Source organism: Toxorhynchites rutilus, chromosome 1, assembly GCF_029784135.1.
Source record: "Toxorhynchites rutilus septentrionalis strain SRP chromosome 1, ASM2978413v1, whole genome shotgun sequence".
Taxonomy (NCBI): domain Eukaryota; kingdom Metazoa; phylum Arthropoda; class Insecta; order Diptera; family Culicidae; genus Toxorhynchites; species Toxorhynchites rutilus.
In genome coordinates, this window is record NC_073744.1 from 154,465,116 (window position 1) to 154,486,251 (window position 21,136).

The 21,136-nt window shown below is 36.8% G+C and overlaps 1 non-coding gene across 1 annotated transcript; it reads right to left on the bottom strand.

Moving 5' to 3' along the window:
* Positions 1-8,282: 8,282 nt before the first annotated feature.
* Positions 8,283-8,355, bottom strand: Trnar-ucu (transfer RNA arginine (anticodon UCU)). The gene has a single exon. It is a non-coding gene; the product is annotated as a tRNA-Arg (tRNA).
* Positions 8,356-21,136: the final 12,781 nt, after the last annotated feature.

Consider the following 21,136-nt stretch of genomic DNA (forward strand, 5'->3'; position numbering starts at 1 on the left):
GCGAGTTGGTTAGGTTTCAACCCAGAGAGACCCCTGTCAACCCGGGCACATGATGCACTGGCGCACATCTTGTCTACTCACATAATTAATGAGGCCAAGCATGTACTGCTGCTCGGTTGTGTGCGTTTGTGTGTCTTCGAAGGTCCCTTTCAGAGAATTGTCTGCCGCAGAAAGCGAGGCACTTGTGTGCGCTCTTACATTGCTCCCCCCCACCAGAGGCAAGTCTGCATCGATTGGGGTCTAGATGGATGCAGTTAGAGTCGTTGGCAGGCAAATAAAGAATTCCGTGGTGCAGTCTCTCCGCTGTAAAGCAATAATTTGCATCATTATCTCCATTTATCATATGCTTAAGTCACTCTTCATTAGCTAGCTGTTGTTTAATGCGTTCCGAACGTTGCATGTGACTGCGGTGTTTCGCCTAAATTGGGTCATTTAGACGGTTTTGGCATGCCTTGTGTTGTAAGTCGGATCCGAAAGAATGGGAATCGCTTCAATGACCCCGATGTGACCTGAATAATAAGCTGACAAAAGTTAGTATCGCAAGATATTCAAAAACCGTTCAATTAAAAGTTCATCATTTTTCCATTACATCCCGTGGAAAAGTGAAACGAAAAAAAAACCCTCAAAGAGGGTTTACCCAAGAAGCTCATAATAATCAAAAGAAAAAAGTTGAAGAAAAAAAACGCAGTGCCCACCGCATAATAAATTATGAATTCATTTCGTTTTCTGGTAATTAAATTCAGCACTCGTCTATTTATCATACCATCGCGATTTTTTAAGTTTTTCCTTTCGCGCTTTTTCGAGCCACACTTCAAAGACAAACAACGGTTGGGTTTCTTGCGCGAGTAGAATCTTATCTTGCCCGGATTTTCTTTCACAGCAGAAGCTCTTCGCACTGAGCTTATTATCGACCAAAAGAAGTTATTTGTGTGATGAAAGAAAACTTGAAGTATAAGAAAAACGACTTATAAAAAGATACGGATTGAAATTATTCATCATTCCGCGTTCTCTAGAATCGGACCGCGCTCTTAATGTTAATTTGAATATTTTTTAATTGTCCGCAAGTGATCCCCGCCACGTAGGTCGAGCACTGGTGGCGCGAAGATCTTTTTCAGCGAGCGGATAAGACTTTCATCCTCTGCGAAATGAAAGTCGTACTTATAATCGAATACGGAAGCAAGGGAGATTATGGTCCCGGGGGAGAGCTTTAAGAAGCTATAAAACTATCGGAAAGTTTTGCCTACGGCAAGCCTGACCGACCCAGCTAAAATTGAAACAGTTTGTGAAACGGTCAGGCTGAGACAGTAAGCGGTTGGTTTTCCATTTGTCACAAATTTTAGGAGGCTGTCGCTGCTCATCAAATGTTCATGGAGTTCAAATGTACGGTGAGCTCTGAACGGCTATACACGTTTCAAAACAACATAAACATATTTTTTTGGTTTTTTAGCAAAAATGCGTAAATTTTAAAACAAAGAAAAAGTTTATACAAATGTGCATCTCACTACGGTGTATCAAGAAAAATTATCAAAAATTGAACTACTAAAAAAAATATTGAAATTTGGAATTTTTTTTTTGGGATTTTGAGATTCAGTACTACTCTAATTCATATTTAAATGTGTTCCTACGGCTTTTCTTGATATGTGTGATTTTTTTCAGATTTTTTTCAGTGTTGCACGATACAAAAACAATTTTTTTTTTTTATATTTCCAAAGTGTCTGGCTGCGTAAGGGAGTAAAAGTACCCAAAACCAAATCACCAACTGTATGGAAAATATTGTATGGGTAACTAAATAAAACATTTTGGCAGTAGTACCATATATTTAAGTCCGTATATGGTACACCATAGGATCTATGGTGAAAAATGCACCTTCTCGTTTTTTTTCACGCCATTCTCAATAGCGTTGAGACAAAAATATGGAAAAAAAATACTGAAAGTACATCTTACTAAGGTATATCGATCAATATTTTCAAACAATTTCTTCATCAAAAAACAGGAAGTGGGTTATATCTATGGTATAACCGCAAGGGTGACGTAGGACTATCGTTGATTTAGAGATCATTTGTATGAAGTTGAATCTGAATTCATTCTGAATGAATGAATATTTGGAGAACTTCGAAAACGAGAGCGTTACGTTGGAGGCACAAGGTTTTATGAATCCAATATTGGATACGGAAATATCCTACTGATGGGGAAGAATAATCTTCAGAAGCTATCCTGTTGATTGCGATTGGGATTGAAATCACAAAACCTAATGTATTTGGTCACAGTGTTACATGGATAGAAAACATTAAAATAAACTCTTTCATATGAATGTAATTTTAAATTCCCAGAGGAACTGGCAGATTATTTTCAGTAACTATTAGATATTTCCACATTTTCCTCGATACTGGAAGCCCACCAGTGGTTAATGCCAACTCGATAACCACCTGTTAATAGCCGCGCTTGTATGTGTGTGTAGCGATGTCTTCCCAGGGAACCTGATAGATTCCCTTCTGGCCTAGGGTGCACATACAGGCTCTTGGTGACACCGTTCATCCGCGCTTTCATGATAAACGAAGATCTTCACCACAACAGCGACAACATGCTCCAATCGCTGTTCAATTAGAACTGAGTGGATTTTCGAGCGGCGCTCGCTTATATACCGATTGGTGATTTCAATAGCCTGTTTTGAAAGTAATTTTAAGACTATTGAAACAAGTTTTTGGATCAAAAAGTAACAAGTATATAACGCGTAGACATTTTATCTTTCGAATGAAGTGTTTATCATACCATTTCGTTCAGTTGTTTAGGAGCTATTAACGCTCAAAATCTCGGTCTCCGGCGTAACGCTTTCGTTTTCGAAACTTTGATTTTACACCCCGGTATAGAAATGAAAGACGTAGTCCTACGTCAAAATCAAATATTGAAAAATAAATTAAATTAATTTTTATTTTAATTTGAAATGAGTTTTTTTTTTATTCTGTGATTCAGTACTACTCTATTTGTATTCAAATTTCTTCCTACGTCTATTCTGGGTATATGTGATTTTGTTCAGAATTTTTAGAGTGTTTACAAAAGTGGTACAAAAAAAAAAAAAAAATATATATATATATATATATATATATATATATATATATATATATATATATATATATATATATATATATATATATATATATATATATCTATATATATATATATATATATATATATATATATATATATATATATATATATATATATATATATATATATATATATATATATATAAATATATATATATATATATATATATATATATATATATATATATATATATATATATATATATATATATATATATATATATATATATATATATATAGTTACATATATATATATATATATATATATATATATATAAATATATATATATATATATATATATATATATATATTTTCAGGCATTTTGATATTTTGAAAAAAGGAATATTACTTTGAGACCCAGTACTGCTCTGATATTTATTCAAATTTTGTTTTCATAGGTCTTAATTTTACCAGTATATTTAGAGCATTGCGCTGTACAAAGATTTTTTTTCTCATATAATTGGTACGATATTTCGAATTAATGAGAAGACCACTTAAAAATATCCAAATTATTATTATTTTCTTATTTTAATCTTACAATTGAAAACCACGAGCACAATAAAATAATCGATTTCAAGAAAATAAAAATAATAATGCAGACGATGAAGAAAAATTATGTTTGTGTCTCGCAATGCTCTTAAAAATTCAGGAAAAAATTGCACCATAAGTAGAAAAAAAAGACATATACGAACGCATTTGAATAAAAATTAGAAGAGAAGCGGGTCTCAAAGTTATATTTTTTCAAAATTTCGAAATGCCAGAAAATATATTAAATTTGTTTGTACCGCATATTTCAAATTTTTTTTATCATTATATTTTTTGATGAAGAAATTGTTTGAAGATATTTATCGATACACCTTAGTACGATGTACTTTCAGTATTTTTTCCATATTTTTGTCTCAAAGCTATTGAGAATGGCGTGAAAAAAAACGAGAAGGTGCGTTTTTCACCATAGATCCTATGGTGTACCATATAAGGACTCAAATATATGGTACTACTGCCAAAATGTTTTATTTAGGGTCCTATACAATATTTTCCATATAGATGATGATTTGGTTTGAGGGCACTATTTACTCCCATATCCGGCCAGGCCCTTTGCTCCCCCTCAATGTTTAGCGTCTGTTAATATCATTTAGTGTGTTGAAAATATGTTTGTTCAAAATGCTTAAAAGTGGCAACGAAAATGCGGTTTAGAAAAAGATATTTTTATGCAATTTAATGAGCGATTCGTTGAGAGCCACTGACGAAAAGAACCTACAGATGATTATTAAACATGTCATTGAAAGAAGTTTTAGATTTCACTGAACAATATCTTCGAAAAATTCAGTTTGTGTTCATTAGTACGATTGATAAATTTCACCCCGGTGATCAATTTGTCCACGAATTCCGGTAGTTAATATTACAAATGGCATCAGGTTGAATGCATGCCACTAATGCCACCTTTTAAAACTCTATAATGGAATTAAAATGGGTTCAACAAGTTATGATTTGCCGTAGCAGAGACAATGTTGCGATTATGGAAATGGAACGTTTTTAGCCCTCCTACATTTTCTTCTTTTCTTTGGGTAGGATGATGCCACGCTGCTACGTTAGTTGCTCGTTATGTTCGGCTTAGTTTGAAGAGCGCAGACTTCATCAATCAAACGTGAGATTTAAGTTTAGATAATGCTTAACATTTTAATAGTTTATTTCAACAAAATTATAATTTTCTATTATCGCTGCGATTTATCGAGATATTGCTCAGTTTTAAGTATCTAAGTCGTTCTAAATAAGATTTTCATTTTACATCCTACACTTTTTTTTTAAACGTTGTCTTGTGCTACTAAAATAGAACCAAGTTAAAGAGTCATGTTTTGAGTGCACCACATTGTCGTTATGTGTATGTAGTAGGATGTATTAGGAAACACATTCTATTGCCGACATGAAATATGATTGAATATAAAAAAATAAGACCATCTGCTAGAATGAAACAGTGATAGGCGAAAAAGAATCTGAATTTTGGAACGAAAAATCCTCAAAAAGTTGATGGGTCTGAGCCTAGGGGTACGGACGGGATCTTGACATAAGACTGTGATTGTGTAGTAATTTTCATTGTTCAAAATCTGTATTTTTGACGTAGGATTACGTCTTTGATTTCTATATAGGGGGGGTCACTCTACGAAAAATGTAACGTTTATTAAGAGTTTTCAAATGCATATTACGCAGAATCGTACTTACGATATATTTTATAATATCTACCATTAGACGGCAAATTTATCCAGTATTTTTTTCACCTATACAGTGATGGTTCATTAATTAGGAGGAAGCAGAGATTATCATGCGAAGACTTATTGAGATCGGCATCGCATCACAAAAATGAAATATTAATATTATCATGATTCTCAATAATTATCAATGACTCAATTCCTTCTATGATAGATTGAGCAGTAGAACCAATACGACTTGATTGTGATGCAAACGAACATTATTTCACCGAAATAGTTCTGCTCTGCTGCTCTCGATGCCTTAGAGTAAGACTAATAATAATAATAATAATAAGACAATGGGAAGAAATCGCAATACCATAGCTATCCATTAAAAATAAAGTAACTTCATGATTACATGTGTGTTTTACCTCAAAATATCACGAAATCGTGAGTATTTTCAACTTGTTTTTTCGTTTCTTCCCCATAAATTTCATATTCAATGTAATCAACGACGATTTTTTTGTTTATCGATCCACATATACTTCATCTACCATTCCATCCTGTTATGTGTCACACTGATATTCATTAATCATTTTCAGTTAGACAGTTGAACTTCCTGCCAGAATTATTGTTTTTCTTTGTTTATTACAAACTGTTTGAAGGTTATGAGTACATACAACAAATGGCCTTTCTCAGGGCTACTATTTTGAGTTTCAAAAGAGTTAAACTAACAGATTTCTGAACAATAAAGAATTACTATTTTAAATGTAATTGTGTTCCAAACTATAAAGCAAGTGTTCCAAACTATCACAGTCCTACGTCAAATCTCCGTCCGTGCTCAAACCCTTCTACTTTTATCACAGAAAAAAAAACCTAGACTTTCGATTCGTGGTGAGATAGCTATATAAAAAAAATAACTTTTACTCTTTACTACCCTTTCCCTATATATGTCCGTCAATAAATGCTCAAGATCGTCAGGGATTTTTTCTCTTTTGATACATCAAATGGAAGCATTGAAAAAACCGTTTCCTGTATGAACTTGTATCCATTAAACTGGTTAAATGAGATAACGTGGTAGAATCCGGAACCACATTCTGTTTAAAAATGTACACAAAAATACCATTAAAGCCATTACTGCCCTTTTCTTCTGTTATTTCAATTATGCAGAACAAGACAAGGAGTCATCATTTATCACAAGTCTAAATAGTTATCACGTTCTAAATAGTTATGATCTACATAAATATAAGCCTAAGTCAAATCAATCTATGACTACAGAAATACATTATAGATAAAATTTGAGTATTAGCATTTGTGATGACTTCATAGCCAGGTGATGTATAATAAGTATCCTATGACCATTAGTGATCTCTTAGGAAGTTCGTGTAGCTAATGTAGTGAACTGATCCCATTGGGTGCTAAGTTCTGCTTATGTATAGGAAAAGAAAAGGAGAATGAGCAAGTGTATTCGAGGAAGTGAAGCGGACTTCTGAGGAAGACATACATATATTAGGATCGCGACTACTCAAGCTATCATAATCTGATATGCGTGAGCATACCCTTTCGAGCCCTTAAATCAGCAGACAGTTCAATTCTTTAATTGCACTTTTTACATTACCAAACAACATCCTCAATATTATGACATCCTGGATCACAATAACATAAATTACTAGTAGCATGACCTACACGATAAACAATTGTAAAGGGTTGTATTTTGGACACGACCGCATATTTTCGACGTAGAACTACGCAATTGCATTATGCAATCCACTTGTTTACCACTTCGAATATTATTTTAGAATGCATCGACATTTTTGTAATATATAATGTTCTTCGTTACAAATAAATTTGATGAACGTCATTTTACGTTTGATATGATGCCTAGGACTACCAAAATATGTGAAAGGAATCAAACGATAATTGTGTTTTACATTTTCCTCTGAAATTGTTGCTCATCTCATCTTCACGTAGTTCTCGAACCGCGAAAGTTCATTCACCGCTAGTATCTGAAATGACGATTCTCCCAGGCTTCTCAGTTTAAAAGTGCGTTTTAGGGAAACATGTTCCGGTCTGCACAACGACAAGCGAGTACAAAAGTACTCAACACCAAAAAATACCCCCAACTTGCATGTATTCGCAAAGCGCATTTCCCCAGGCGTATTGATTTTGAAATCCGTGTTAGGGAAACACAGCTCGGTGGGAACAAAAATACCCCCGACTTGCATGTATATTTGCAAAGCGGATTTCCACAGGTACATCGATTTTGAAGTCTGTGTTGGGGAAACCATGAATCGGGCCAATCAAAACTTGGCAGTAAAAAGTTCTTCCAGTTTTCATGAATTTAAACCGTTTTGAGATTAACGAATTGTAATGTATAGAGTATCAAACAAATCTTAGTAAATTTCCAATTCGATTGATATGCAAATAATGAGAATTTGTTCACAGTGAAAAAAGTTATTAACGTTAACTTTATTTCATTAAAACGTGACCTGTTTTCTGATTTGGCACCCTTCCTGAAAGACGTAGTTCTACGTCAAAAAAACGTTAATTGAGCACGAATAGATTGGGCAACATGCAAAACCATAACTGATAAATGCCTATTATCGGTAGATGGAGAATAATTCATTATACTCATCAACTCACATTGCGAGCTAACGCCCCAATTTAGGCAAAAAGATTGCTCGTTGCGTTGGGGAGGAAAGCGAGTGGATAGTGCAATCGAAAGAAAACATACCCAATTAAATTGTCAAATTGTTAACTTTTTTTTTTACTATGCAAGCAAAAAAAAGCTGCATAAATTTTTTGTCTAATGATATACAACGTAACATATGTCGCAAAAACGATTTTGGGTAATATGCGTTTGAAAACTCTTAATGAATTGTTACATTTTTCGTAGAGTGACCCCCCTATATAGAAATCAAAGACACAGTCCTTTGTCAAAAAGCGGAATTCTGACAATACAGCAGAGGCTCGACGTAAAAAAATAAGCGTTCCCATCCCTTGCGGGACTCGAACCCGCGACCTTTGGATTAGAAGTCCAACGCGCTATCCGCTGCGCCAAAGGGACACGAGGAAAACCGCCGGCTACTGGCAGACAAATTCTCGCGTTGCCGCGCGCTGTCTCGAGGCGGGAAATAGAAAAGCGATAAACCTAGGCCAACTTTCGCAATGATGATTTCAGGCAATGTGCAATGCATACGATAATAGATTTTTTCACTCACTTTTCCCACTTCCCACTCCGTTTCGCTATGTTGCTTTCACACGCAATAGAATGGGTGAGGAAAACATTCCGGCTCACGGTGGGAGAAATCCCGTTTGCAAGTGAATAATGCTCAAGAAACTATTCAGCATAAAACTGATTCTTTGAAAGCAAATTTCTTTCCGCTGGTGAATTTGAATTTTCCACTTCATCCTGTGCGCGCCCTGCATTGTGCCAAAGTCAAAGGATTGCGAAGAAACCCGGGAAGAATGGTAGCAAGAAGAGATTCTTTGACTTATCCCAGCTGGGTGCGCACGAATTCCTGGGGGTGTGCAAATGCGAAAGCAAATGAATAAATCATCTGTTGAAGCAGGTCCGGGGATAATCTTTTATTCAGAGCAAATGAAACGAAAAAAAAAAGAGAAAAAAAATCCTCGTCCTCTAATGTTGCAGCGCGGCTATAAAAAGGAAGCAACTGCACTGGGAAATTGGACGATGATGGAAATGTTACGAATTGATGCGAATCGTTCGTCGGTCGAAGATGTTTCCCACGGCCGGGTTTTTGGCAGGTATCTGTAGACATTGTGTCATCGGTGACGAAAACCCCGGAATAACATGTGAGGAACAACATAAAGTAGAAACAGTAAATGGAAACAAAACATTGAATTTTGTTGTGTGTTTATTTTGCACATCGAATCTCTGGTAACGGAAAGAGAATGAGGATTCGAGAGGCGCAGTTTTCGGGCGCAGGATGTTTGTCTTGATGAACGAATACAGAGGATGCAAACATATGGGCTGGATGGGAAGTAAACAAACTGTGAGAAAAACAGTGATGGATTGTTTGGAAAAGGTGTTTGGTGAAATTAGTTTTTGTGATGCCATTGAGTGTATCATGTCGGCATGTGTAGGACATTTTTTCTCACGCGATCTTGTGGTTCAAACCATGGCTTTGCTGGAAGCTGTGGTTGTATCGGAGTCCTAGGGTGTTTCAACTTGAAAATTATTTTAGCATAGTTTCGGAAAGATATCTTTTAAATAAACGTTTACGCAAAACTACGGTATTTGATCTCTATATAAAGACATTCTATGTCGAACGATAGAGTGGTTCCCAGATTTTCACGAAAAGTAAAAGTTTTGATCCTTGTTGCTAAATATTAGACCCGTATTTATAATTTTTTTTCATCAGGGTGCCCATTTCCATTTTAGGGTGGTTTCCATTTCCATTTTTGGGTGGAAATAGGGTGGGTCATTTCCATTTAAGAGGCATAAATCTAGTATAATCGCAGAGGAATATTGAACGAAGATCGAAAACAATTTTGAAAAAACCTTACTCAAAAACGAAGAGAAACACATCTCTGGTTTTTGGATATGTTATGTAAAAAAACCTCAGATTTCATGAAAAAATATAAAAAAAATCTAGCTGACCCGACGAACGTTGTTCTGCCATAAAAATTATTTGGCAAACATACAAATGAAACACAAATTTCAGCATAACTCAAGAATTAATCAAGCAAACGGAACCAGATTCAGCGTGTGGAGGTTTTAGGGTGCAATAAATGTTTCTATGGCGGATATAAAGGGTATGTCACATCAAATTGCATCACGGAAAAAACGCTGTAGAAATTCGCCCAGTAGACCGATCCTTTTGAAAATTTTAGACAGTAAAATAAAAACTATTAAACAACTTTTGGCATTTTCTTTTTATTCATACTTCGAGCCCAAGCCCGTATGCTCGCACCTTCCTCTTTACCCCGTCCATAAGGTTCTGTACAACGTCAGGTTGTAGTTTTTTTTGAACAGAAATCCATTTTCTCTTGAAGTCCGCCTCCGATTTGACAACTTTTGGGTTGGGCGGGTTCATTTCCTTTGTCACGAAGGTGACCCCGTTGGCTTCGTACCACTCCAACACGTCCTTTGAATAGTGGTACGAAGCGAGATCCGGCCAGAAGATGGTCGGGCCCTCGTGCTGCTTCAATAGTGGTAGTAAGCGCTTCTGTAGGCACTCCTTAAGATAAACCTGCCCGTTTACCGTGCCGGTCATCACGAAGGGGGCGCTCCGCTTTCCGCAAGAGCAGATCGCTTGCCACACCATGTACTTTTTGGCAAACTTGGATAGTTTCTGCTTGCGCATCTCCTCCGTAACGCTGAATTTGTCCTCTGCGGAGAAGAACAACAGGCCCGGCAGCTGACGAAAGTCCGCTTTGACGTAGGTTTCGTCGTCCATTACCAGGCAATGCGGCTTCGTCAGCATTTCGGTGTACAGCTTCCGGGCTCGCGTCTTCCCCACCATGTTTTGCCTTTCGTCGCGGTTAGGAGCCTTCTAAACCTTGTATGTACGCAGGCCCTCCCGCTGCTTGGTCCGCTGGACGAATGAACTTGACAAATTCAGCTTATTGGCGACATCCCGGACCGAACTTCTCGGATCACGTCTAAACTGTTTAACTACGCGCTTGTGATCTTTTTCACTGACGGAGCATCCATTTTTGCCGTTCTTCACCTTCCGGTCGATGGTTAGGTTCTCAAAGTATCGTTTTAGTACTCTGCTGACCGTGGATTGGACGATTCCCAGCATCTTACCGATGTCCCGATGTGACAACTCCGGATTCTCGACAGTGAAGCATGGCCAACGTGATCTATACACTCTTATCTGATTATAAGCGAAAGCTGAAGATATAATTCCTAAAAATTAAATATCTACAGCGTTTTTTCCGTGATGCAATTTGATGTGACACACCCTTTACACACCTCATCCCTCTCTAAGGGGGCGCTGCCATAAAAATGAAACACAAATTCAATATAAATTTTGGGCCGGACGAAGTGTGCCGGATCAGCTAGTATAACTAATAAAAAGCGATAAAAGTTTTAGATCAACGCCGGGCCATGAACGTGATGAGTGATGAGTTAGATGTGTCTTCTGCAATTTTTTCCATATCTTCTAATGCTGTTGGGCTAGATGGGTTACCTTTGAAGTTTGTAAAGCTAATCTTGCCATATGTCATTTCTCCTATTACTTACGTCGTCAACCTGTTTATTTCAACTTCGAAATACCCTCGTATATGGAAATCTTCGAAAGTTATACCAATTCGTAAACACCACAGAGGTTCCGATTTGAATAACCTTCGTCCGATAAGTGCTCTTTGCTCCCTATCGAAAGCATTTGAGAAAATTGTTAAAAGCCAAATTCAATCATTCATTAATCGCTTTGATTTGATCAGTCCTTACCAATCGGGTTTCCGTTTAAATCATAGCACTACTACAGCACTTCTAAAGGTTCATGATGACATTCATCGAACCACTGATAAGAAAGGATCAGCATTCCTGATACTTATTGATTTTTCCATTTTCCAAAGCATTCGACAGGGTTTCTCACGTAAAACTTCTAAAAAAATTGTCCAGTCAATTTGGATTTTCTAGTACTGCCGTGTCTCTCATTGAATCATACCTGTATCGAAGGACTCAAGTCGAAGAAAGTGACGGTAAGCTGCAAGTCAAACCAACATACTATCAGGTGTTCCACAAGGATCGGTCCTTGGGCCATTGTTATTTTCATTATTTATTAATACTTACCGGCCGTGCTAAGAGTGTGCATGATACACATGTTTGCTGACGACGTACAGCTATACTTCAACGCTCTCAATTTATCTGTAGTTGAGATGTCTCAACTTATCAATGCTGACCTAAAACAAGTTTTCATTTGGTCAAAGTGCAATCTTCTCCCCATCAACACGTCTAAAACTAAAGTAATGTTTATAACTCAACAGCAGAGGCCTTCAAGTTTGCCAAATATTACTTTGGGAAATGATGTTCTAGACTACGTTGATAATGCTACCAATCTTGGAGTAATATTTCAAAATAATTTAGGATGGGATAAACAAATCAATTGCCAATGTTCGAAAATATACGCTAGTTTACGTCACTTGAAGCTGGGATGTTGAAAATTCCAGTAAAAATAAGGCTTTTCAAATCGCTGCCCCTCCCCCATATTACATACCGCATGATATTGACTTTTAATGTATCAATAGCAACATTAGATAGACTGAGGGTGGATGTGAACTGCTGTGTTCGATGGGTATTTAATTTATCGAGGTTCTCAAGAATCACTCCATTTCAGAGCAAACTTCTTGGTTGCACATTTTATGATTTTATTAAACTCCGTTATTATTTGACAACCTATAATATTATTCTCAGTGGCCCTCGGTATCTATTAGAAATATTTGAGCCTTTGAGAAATACAAGAACCAGAAATTTTAGTCTGCCACAATTCAGCACATCTAATTATCGCAATGCTTTCATTGTACGAGCAACTTTTTTGTGGAACCAACTTCTCGTCGCTACTAAAAATATTTAGTCTCGAAGAAGGTTCCATCTTGAGTTATTGTCATTAGTTAACTTGAAATTATAGATAATAGAATTTAGTTATATGGAATTGATAGTATAAGTTAGTTTCTTTTTCGCACAAACATGCAACTGATTGCAGAAATTGAAAAGGAGTAGTCCTTAATCTACAAGTATTTTCCAATGAAATATATAATAAAAATAAATAAATAAATAAATAGATAAATATACCGAAATTTTACCTATTCGCATTACCATTAATGTTAGTTATTAAATTAAAAGTAACTCAAGGGGCATATACTAGTGTGGAGCCCGAGCTTCGAAAATTTTTCCGAGCTCTGAAGCAATAAAACAATGAATATTTTTTCCATCCATTCTTTGATTACCTATATATATATATATATATAGAGATATATATATATATATATATATATATATATATATATATATATATATATATATATATATATATATATATATATATATATATATATATATATATATATATATATATATATATATATATATAGGCAAACGTTGTTCTGCCAAATAAAATATTGAACAAATCAAATGATTTGAACGAAAGGTTATATGATGTTTCTTGGTGTATTTCATTAAAGTAACTGACATGTTTGATCTCTTAAAAGTTAAACGTCAACTGAAAAAAGTAATATAAGTTTGTCATAAAGTAGAAAAAGTGAAATATAGAAAATCAATATTTATTGCTGTCTCCTTGTTAGAAAATACGTGCATGTCATTTTCAACATGGCTTAGTTTATAACAGCTTGGTCTCGTTCATAAATTGGAAAACAGCGATACGCCAGCTAACTTCAATGAAGCTGATTAATCGGCCTGTTTGGAATCGCGTTATTTTATCGTTGTCATTCAATCGAGGAGTATTCACACAGCCATATTGCTTCCTTTATTCATGGATGTTTTTATTACTTTTCACCGATTTGTAGAACTCAATATTCATATATGCATATGAGTGATCGGATTTTACAATTCGATCGAAATCGACTTTTATATTCTTAAATTCGTTCGCCTTGTCGCGAAACAATGGTCAAAATAAGTCATCCGTATAATTCCGGAAATAATTCTAAATTGTTGAAATTTGCATGAAAATTATTATTCGATTTCGTTTGGATGCTGAATTTGTTTTGAATGTGTTTGAATGCTAAATTTTGCGTGTTTATTCCACCCGAAAAACCATTACTATATTTGCTTCATAGAAATGGAACATGGAGACCAATGTTGTTTACGTCGAATTGCGTGGCAAGGTTGTCACATTTGCTCAACTCGATTGGACTTGAGCTTGAACAGAATGCAAAATTGCGCTTTTTCCATTCAACAGAATACAATCAACAATATGTGGGGACGAATACGATCGAACTTCATTTTGTGTTTGAACACACGCGCAATGTCATGACAATACATTGCGCTTTGGCCTGGCAATAACTAAAGCTGTGTCGGCGTTGCTCATGATAGTGTCTCGCAAGTGAATGTATTATTCCTCGCACCGCTTTTGTTGATTGTGTAGTAAGAATTGCAGTCGTTCAATCTCTACCTTCGCGTATATGTCGACCATAAATTGTTGGCACAGCTTACGATATCTTCAATTGGCGTTTCTTGACCATGTCAAATCACCATATGATAAACATAAAAATCCTCCGAGCGCGCCCTCTGTTTGTTTCGTCGCATGTTCATAAATATTCATAAATATTAAATCAAAATGAGAAATGATGTTCAAGATGAATTAAGTATCTTAAGTATATTCGTTAAAGACCCTTCTGACTTGCACTGTAGTCACGCATATTCTTGAGCTTGCCACTCCAGAATACATTCAAGGCGTATTGTTCGTCATAGAAATCTCAACTATTTACTAATAAAAATGACGCAAGTAGTACTACGTTGAGAAGGCAAACCTTGGGAACGTTAGTGCCATTGAAGAAGAACTTAGCGAGGGTCGTATGAACGGTGTGTGTCAACGATGAATTCCAGATTATTGATTGTTTTTTCTTCGTATTATATTCCTCGTGTCACCGTGCCATCATGATTCCAGCAGCGCTTGTGCTTTGGATCTACACACGTGCTCTCCAGCTGATACGTGCTCTCTCAGGGTTGATGGCAATAGCGTGATTGTCATTTTGTAATCCGAGCAAATGTGATTTGAAGAATTTCGATAACTCATTGTGCTCATTCAAAAAGGCTTCCAGCTCGTCGGAGATGCTCCCTGCTTCAGATGAATTGATGTTACTTGTGTATTTGTAGATGGATGTTCAATGAAGCGGGCGTTACGCCATCAGTCATTGAACAACTTAAATAAATTCGTTCTATTGAAAAAACGAACAACGGTTAAATTATTAGAATATTTTTGAAGCAAAAATAATAAAATCGCAATTAAAAATAGGGAATTGGGGTCAAAATTTAAGGTTATATGTATGGTATGAAGTCAAATTTTTGAAAATAAATATCCAGATCTTTTTTTCTGCATAGAGCCACCCTATACGGTATTAAATGTATGGTTATCGGTATCCTACCGGTATCATATATAGTTTACAACCTATTCTCATACCTACCAAGTATTTTGAGTATAATTTCATCAAAATCGGTCGAGCCGTTTCGGAAGAGTTCGGTAACAAACACCGTGACACGAGATTTTTAAATATATAGATAATTGGTTCATGCGATAGAGAGATGTATAAAGATTTATGAACATCTTATTTTGAGTAAATCTGTTCAGTACACCTTGAGATATCGCGTACGCCAGCTTGAAAACACTAGTTTCGAGAAAAACGCGTTTGAAATGTTTGTGTCAAGGCCATACTTAATTGCATACGCGTCACTAAAATACCGATAACCCGTTAAATAATGGAATTTTAGAAAATTAATTTCTATGGTATATTCTTGAATGACTAAACATCAAAAATATGAAGATAAAAACAATGTTTGTGTACTCAATGGCCTTTATAATTCAGGGGATAGTCACCATACCCATTGTTTTATTAACATTTAGTCACCCGAAACTATTTCAGTTGAAGAGCATTTACTCGGAAATAGAATGCATAAAAGAATGATACCCACCTCATATTCTCACAAATATTTGAATAGACCGATTTATCTCATAGATAATATTTTGAGTTTGAACAAATTAAGAAACCAGTATCAATGAAACAAAGTAAAAGCGAACTAATCCTTTGTCTGGCATAAATTTCTATTAATCGAACATTATAAATTGGAAAAAAATTGTTTCGATACTGACATAATCATAGTTCCATTTTCAGGCCCAAAGATTTTTCAAGGCATGTCAAGAAAATTTCCAACTCGGGAAAATCCTTCACTGATTGGGAATAAAACCATATATTAGGCTGGGGAAAAAGTTATCCAATTTTTTTTTTTTTTTTGGGTGAAATTCAAAACTATTTTTAATATGCTTCAGATTGTCCGATTTGGGTAAAATGTGCACCGTTTTGTTGTAAGATTTGTTGCTTTTCTAATGGTAATGGCTTTATAATGTTTCTATCATAGAAGTCTTGGGTTTTTTTTGGCGAAAAAATCTAGCAATGGATTTTCACTATCTTTTCTAGATCCTAATTTCTTATCGCTCAGGGAATTTTGCAATGCAAGAAAAAAAAATTTGTTCATTCAAGCATGTTTTCAGCTACTTGATTGCGATGATTGTTTGATGAAAATTCAGCTCTTTTGACTTTCTTCGTGCTGCGACTTTTCTGACGCCCTAAACATTAACCAAAATATTACGAACGGTCTCGTAAGAAATATTTAATTCTCCGGCTGACTCTCTTAAACTTAAATGACGATTATTTTGATTTGCTGCAATATTTTACTTACATTGCTGATTAACTTAAAATGCTTAACTTGGAATTCTAGGATATTGCATCGACATCTGCTCGAAAGTATAAAACTCGTTCAGAGGCGAAACCCGCAATTTATTACATCAATAAACGGTCCTCAAGACAGCCATTCGTACAAATTTTCTGTAAACATTATCTGTTGTTGCATTCATGCCACGGGATAAAATTAATCTATGGAGAGAGTTTTTGAAATGTCGATGCGTCTGATTTTGAACGAGACCGACTAAAACTGCTCTCAGGTACGTGACAAATTTGCTTTATTTGTTGAAGAAGGAAAAAACAGAATTCTATTTCACCTCTGTCAGCAATGTCAATGAGCCCAATGGTAAGAAAAAAACCTACAAGGAACAAACAATCATGCATTCGTGTCACCCTAATAAGAGGTGTTCCACTCGGATCACCCGAATCGGAGACACAATGTCTAGCCAGGACTGATCTATCCTTCCCAAGAGAGGAACAGAAGGGAATCCATGTAATTGTTGGAAGGTCTTGCGTATCATTGACTGTGCAACAACGAAAGGACTAAGAAGCGGCACAATATCCTTTTCATTCACAAACAGAAAACGAGAACCGATCGCCCGCTGGTCCTGTGCGAGAGAAAAACCTTTATTGGAAATAGTTGCTACAATGTGTAATAAAACTATTTTGTTTACGTCCCTTTGTGCGTCGGAATGAGAGAAGTGTGGAGGGGGCAGCCGACTCCGAGGTAGATGAGGGTCCTTTGCATGGCATACAGCCGCAGACTCGCACAATATCCGCGCGATGAATAGCAACAAGAAGCAAGGACAAAAGCCGAAAGCCCCTCTCTCGCACACAGCCTGCCACACTTGGTTACATCCAGAAGAGACTCTGAAAATTACTATCCGAAGAGGCATGAATAGAAACTAGTTTTTTTCTTTCTCTGGGCTTCCCATTGTCCTCAAGGACATCAATAGTGCGATAGATAGGGAAATTTATGATGGCTTTTTATTGCGGCATCCCAGTCGGGCAAAATTACAGGTAATCGAGAGCAATGGGCAATAAAAATGAGAAATTATGCTCGCTGGGCTTTTGTCCTTGGTGTCCATTCATTCATGCACAGAGACTGCACAGAAGTTGCTTTTGAAGACCCACACACAAGAAGAAAAAAAGTGTGATCCCAAACGCCCTCCCGGGGAGCCTGATTGGTGTCAAGTTCAGCTTAATTTATTATCATTGCTACTTTTTGCCGAGACCCAGCCGCATTTCATCATTGTTTTTCTTCCATAACAGTTAGCTATTGCATTCATTGTGATTTTTTTCTGGACGATTGATGCTTTTGGGTAGATGTGTGCTGAAAAGAAAGTGACAGTTTAAACATAACACCGATCCAACGTTATGGCGGCTACAATGTTCGTACGCTTGAGTCATCATCCCAAACTGTCATAGCTTCGCCAAACTCCAAATGCGACCAACAATAACCACATGGATTCACGATCCAGAAACAGCTAATAAAAACAGCAACATTTATGTCACGAAATCTGTTACCATTGAGCGCGCTCATTTTGTCGTTGGCACTAAAGGATCGTAAAAGTATGTTTTTGCAGCTTGTCTAATGTTGCTTTTTGCTCCGGGTGAAAAATCCTTTACAGCAGTAAAACAAGGAAAAAAAAAGTACAACTTCTCAACACCAATATTGTGCATATATTGCTTTTTCACACTCAACTTTTTCTATCCATGGCACAATGTTTTTCGCACATTGTGTGAATAACTTTACTAACTGGCATCCGAACTCGGGGCAAGAAACATGCCAAGGAAATGAGTTTCGGATGCCTGACGCGCTCATGGGCGAGGAAAGCTATCTTTCGAACTACTAGCGAACAAGCGAGCAGCGAGAACATGTCATGTGTCGAGACGAAATGGTGATGACTTTTTTGTGACTGCATCCAGTTCACAGCGTCTCGTGATATATGCCTGCAGTCGTTAATATGTTGCGCTGCAATTACACTCGCGATGACCGAAAACATTTCTGTTAAAATTACGAAAAACTTCACGAACACTCTCTTCCATCGGAGCATTATCATTTTATCCCCAAAAACAATTAAAATTTCTCCAACGATAAATCACCGCTCGGGACGATGTTTATTCGCCCCGCGAGATCCGTTTGGCCCATTCACCATGACGTGCCTTCGCACACGAGAAGAGGCCACAGTGTCAAGTGACATGGAAATAGTCGTACAAATTAACTGAAAAATTAACTGCGCGAAATAAAATTAGCACTCATTCGGCGTCTCGGAGGACCCGCGGAGAAATGTGCGAGATTTGTGAATTATGTAGATGTCGCTCGCGACTCTACGAGTATTTGGAGCGCGTGAACTGTTAGAGATCAATTTATCATCCGCTCAAAATTTTTACAGCTGACTGCGAGCGTTGGAGTTTATAAAAAGGATTCGAGCTTTCCTTCATATCTCAAGGTCACTGCTGGAAGTCATATTATTTTTTTCATTTGAACACTTACCCGAATCACATTTATCGAAACATACAACCAAAAAATATGTAATGCGCAAATAGAAGGGATTTTTGACGTAGAACTACGTCTTTCAGGAAGGGTGCCAAATCAGGAAACAGGTCACGTTTTTGTGAAATAAAGTTAACGTTAATAGCTATTTTCACAGCGGACAAATTCTGATAATTTGCACACCAATGGAATCGGAAGTTGTTTAAGATTCGTTTGATTTTTTTTTTCTCCCTATTGAGTGTGAACCACTGCGTCCATTATTTTGAACTATTGTGGTATACCCCTTTTTCTACTACACTTCAAGCTTATCTACTACTTATTGATGAAGGAGTAGACTGAAAGCTATAGCGTGCCAATCAGGAATACTCTGTTTGAAAAAATTTATAATCCTGATCGGCGACGCAGACCAAAAAAAATTTCCTTGGGCTCCAGAATAGCTTTATCAAGGTGTTGAAGTCTGCGTCTAGTTAGACCTCCGCAGTTACAGAGCAAATGTTCCGAGGTTTCGCTTTCGGCATTACAAAAGCGACAAATATCATCGTGTGCTAAACCTATGTTCTTAAGATGGTATTTACTCGGGCAGTGTCCTGTTACAAGACCAGTGAATGTGCTTAAGTCTTTCTTATTAAGGCTTAGCAGCTGTTGAGTAATTTTAATACTCGGCGTAATAATTTTTTCGCCTGCTTAAGTTTTGCAACCATCCAATTGGCTGTCACTTCCCGGTCTTCCCATTTTTTCAGCTCGCTTTTCAACACACAGTCGAAGAGTTCACAGAATGGTTCTAGACCAGTAAATGGTGAGTTTGAGCCGTTCCTGGCAAGTTCATCTGCTCGCTCGTTGTCCTCTATACCGCAATGGCCAGGAATCCAGTACAATTGTACCGAACTTATCTAACTTAATTGCCGTAAAAGGGAAATGCATTCCCACACAATTTTCGAAGAGCACTTGAAGGCATTGAGAGCTTTAAGTACCGCTTGACTGTCAGAGAATATGCAGATGTTGGAATGTCTATAGACATTTAGACATTCTATTATTGCAGCTATTTCTACCAGAAAAACTGTTGGTCAATTTCCCATAGTCACAGAGATTTTTGTTCTGGGACACTCCAGCACCTGTTCTGATTTCCATTTTCGACCCATCAGTGTAGAACATGATTGAACCATTACGAACGTTGGGGCCACCTTCATCCCATACTGAGCGAGAATGTTCGATCACTCTGTATGGAATGTCATAATTGGTCCTAGGTTCCATCCAATCATTATTCATATCTGAGGCTGGTCCAATGGATAAAAGATTCAGGATGCTCAAGTGACCAGTTTTGTCCCCGTCTAGTATTTTTTTTTTCATCTTTTGAGCTTTAGAGCGCTTTTTTAGCCTCTAGCCGAACATATTGGTTCAAAGGTACCAGGTGAAGAATAGCCTCCAATGCCTTTGAGGGTGTACTTCGCGTTGCTCCAGTAATTGCAACGCATGCTAGTCGTTGGAGTTTGTTTAGCTTTTTTGTAGCTTAAGGAGACTTTGGCCACCAGGCATAGGTTATCCTAGGCCGCACAATTGCAGTGTAAACCCACATAACCATTTTTGGTTTAGGGCCCCATGTTCTTCCTATCATCTTAGAGCATGCCCATAGAGCTGAGTTGGCCTTGCTGACTATTGAATCTAAGTGCGCGTTCCAGTTTAATTTAGCATCTAAGATTACACCTAGATATTTCACTGAAGCGCTGCTTTTTATTTCCTCTCCCCCAAGATGTAAAGAATGCAGATGTAGTTTTTTATTTTTGATGAACGGAATAATAGTTGTTTTTATGGGATTTATGCTCAGACCTTCTGTGATACACCAAGATTGTGTAACGTTTAAGGCCATCTGCATTCTGCTCGATAACACGTCGTCAAACTTGCCTCGTACCATCATGACTAGACCTTCGGCAAAGCCCACAACAGGCAATGGACCTAGAATGTCTATACC